Raw genomic sequence first — 2,500 nt, 5'->3', positions numbered from 1 at the left:
AAAGCAGTTTGTTGCGTTCAGCTGTCGCTCCAAAGCTTCCCTGTGGTACCGGCCGGAAACCAAGATTCCGACTGGGTTAGGGGAGCTGAACGACTAAAAGAGCGGCGCTGCATTGGCCGGGAATCGAACCCGGGCCTCCCGCGTGGCAGGCGAGAATTCTACCACTGAACCACCAATGCTGGGCCTTGGGTCGCAGTCACTGATGCGGCCGGAAACCCAGACCTCGCAGTCTTCTCGCCTACAGCTGCAGTGGTGACCCCCTCTGCCGCCCGTCAGGCCATGGCACGCAACGGTTGCCCGGCTAGCTCAGTCGGTAGAGCATGAGACTCTTAATCTCAAGGTCGTGGGTTCGAGCCCCACGTTGGGCGGTTGGCTGTCTTTTGTCTTTTCTGGTTGTGCTTACTTCCATCACTCCACCCAATACCTCGCAGGGTCACTCCCTAACACAAAGTTACACCCCCCCCCCTTGAAAAAAAAGAAAACGAACAAACTTTCAGGATAAGGATTGCAAAGGCAATCCGCTGTCTGAAACACATCAGGCTACTGCAATACAGAGACCTCTTGCAAGCATCCGGCTGCAGTCCAAAGCAGTTTGTTGCGTTCAGCTGTCGCTCCAAAGCTTCCCTGTGTTACCGGCCGGAAACCAAGATTCCGACTGGGTTAGGGGAGCTGAACGACTAAAAGAGCGGCAGTGTATTGGCCGGGAATCGAACCCGGGCCTCCCGCGTGGCAGGCGAGAATTCTACCACTGAACCACCAATGCTGGGCCTTGGGTCGCAGTCACTGATGCGGCCGGAAACCCAGACCTCGCAGTCTTCTCGCCTACAGCTGCAGTGGTGACCCCCTCTGCCGCCCGTCAGGCCATGGCACGCAACGGTTGCCCGGCTAGCTCAGTCGGTAGAGCATGAGACTCTTAATCTCAGGGTTGTGGGTTCGAGCCCCACGTTGGGCGGTTGGCTGTCTTTTGTCTTTTCTGGTTGTGCTTACTTCCATCACTCCACCCAATACCTCGCAGGGTCACTCCCCAACACAAAGTTACACCCCCCCCCCTTGAAAAAAAAGAAAACGAACAAACTTTCAGGATAAGGATTGCAAAGGCAATCCGCTGTCTGAAACACATCAGGCTACTGCAATACAGAGACCTCTTGCAAGCATCCGGCTGCAGTCCAAAGCAGTTTGTTGCGTTCAGCTGTCGCTCCAAAGCTTCCCTGTGGTACCGGCCGGAAACCAAGATTCCGACTGGGTTAGGGGAGCTGAACGACTAAAAGAGCGGCGCTGCATTGGCCGGGAATCGAACCCGGGCCTCCCGCGTGGCAGGCGAGAATTCTACCACTGAACCACCAATGCTGGGCCTTGGGTCGCAGTCTCTGATGCGGCCGGAAACCCAGACCTCGCAGTCTTCTCGCCTACAGCTGCAGTGGTGACCCCCTCTGCCGCCCGTCAGGCCATGGCACGCAACGGTTGCCCGGCTAGCTCAGTCGGTAGAGCATGAGACTCTTAATCTCAGGGTCGTGGGTTCGAGCCCCACGTTGGGCGGTTGGCTGTCTTTTGTCTTTTCTGGTTGTGCTTACTTCCATCACTCCACCCAATACCTCGCAGGGTCACTCCCCAACACAAAGTTACACCCCCCCCCCCCCTTGAAAAAAAAGAAAACGAACAAACTTTCAGGATAAGGATTGCAAAGGCAATCCGCTGTCTGAAATACATCAGGCTACTGCAATACAGAGACCTCTTGCAAGCATCCGGCTGCAGTCCAAAGCAGTTTGTTGCGTTCAGCTGTCGCTCCAAAGCTTCCCTGTGGTACCGGCCGGAAACCAAGATTCCGACTGGGTTAGGGGAGCTGAACGACTAAAAGAGCGGCGCTGCATTGGCCGGGAATCGAACCCGGGCCTCCCGCGTGGCAGGCGAGAATTCTACCACTGAACCACCAATGCTAGGCCTTGGGTCGCAGTCACTGATACGGCCGGAAACCCAGACCTCGCAGTCTTCTCGCCTACAGCTGCAGTGGTGACCCCCTCTGCCGCCCGTCAGGCCATGGCACGCAACGGTTGCCCGGCTAGCTCAGTCGGTAGAGCATGAGACTCTTAATCTCAGGGTCGTGGGTTCGAGCCCCACGTTGGGCGGTTGGCTGTCTTTTGTCTTTTCTGGTTGTGCTTACTTCCATCACTCCACCCAATACCTCGCAGGGTCACTCCCCAACACAAAGTTACCCCCCCCCCCCCCCCTTGAAAAAAAAGAAAACGAACAAACTTTCAGGATAAGGATTTCAAAGGCAATCCGCTGTCTGAAACACATCAGGCTACTGCAATTCAGAGACCTCTTGCAAGCATCCGGCTGCAGTCCAAAGCAGTTTGTTGCGTTCAGCTGTCGCTCCAAAGCTTCCCTGTGGTACCGGCCGGAAACCAAGATTCCGACTGGGTTAGGGAAGCTGAACGACTAAAAGATCGGCGCTGCATTGGCCGGGAATCGAACCCGGGCCTCCCGCGTGGCAGGCGAGAAT

At 56.2% G+C, this 2,500-nt stretch overlaps 5 non-coding genes across 5 annotated transcripts in view; 1 reads left to right on the top strand and 4 right to left on the bottom strand.

Annotated features, from left to right (window-relative positions):
- Positions 1 to 108: 108 nt before the first annotated feature.
- Positions 109 to 179, bottom strand: TRNAG-GCC (transfer RNA glycine (anticodon GCC)). The gene has a single exon. It is a non-coding gene; the product is annotated as a tRNA-Gly (tRNA).
- Positions 180 to 295: 116 nt separating this feature from the next.
- On the top strand, positions 296 to 368 carry TRNAK-CUU (transfer RNA lysine (anticodon CUU)). The gene has a single exon. It is a non-coding gene; the product is annotated as a tRNA-Lys (tRNA).
- Positions 369 to 1,276: 908 nt separating this feature from the next.
- On the bottom strand, positions 1,277 to 1,347 carry TRNAG-GCC (transfer RNA glycine (anticodon GCC)). Its single transcript has one exon. It is a non-coding gene; the product is annotated as a tRNA-Gly (tRNA).
- Positions 1,348 to 1,863: 516 nt separating this feature from the next.
- TRNAG-GCC (transfer RNA glycine (anticodon GCC)) lies at positions 1,864 to 1,934 on the bottom strand. The gene has a single exon. It is a non-coding gene; the product is annotated as a tRNA-Gly (tRNA).
- Positions 1,935 to 2,451: 517 nt separating this feature from the next.
- TRNAG-GCC (transfer RNA glycine (anticodon GCC)) overlaps positions 2,452 to 2,500 on the bottom strand; it is a 71-nt gene continuing 22 nt past the window's right edge. The window contains exon 1 of the tRNA in view: positions 2,452 to 2,500. This exon is cut by the window's right edge and continues 22 nt beyond it. This is a non-coding gene — a tRNA (tRNA-Gly).

This window comes from Dendropsophus ebraccatus, chromosome 14, assembly GCF_027789765.1.
Source record: "Dendropsophus ebraccatus isolate aDenEbr1 chromosome 14, aDenEbr1.pat, whole genome shotgun sequence".
NCBI classification, from domain to species: Eukaryota; Metazoa; Chordata; class Amphibia; order Anura; family Hylidae; genus Dendropsophus; species Dendropsophus ebraccatus.
Note: the sequence above shows the minus strand (reverse complement) of the source record. Positions and strands in the feature narration are given on the sequence as shown.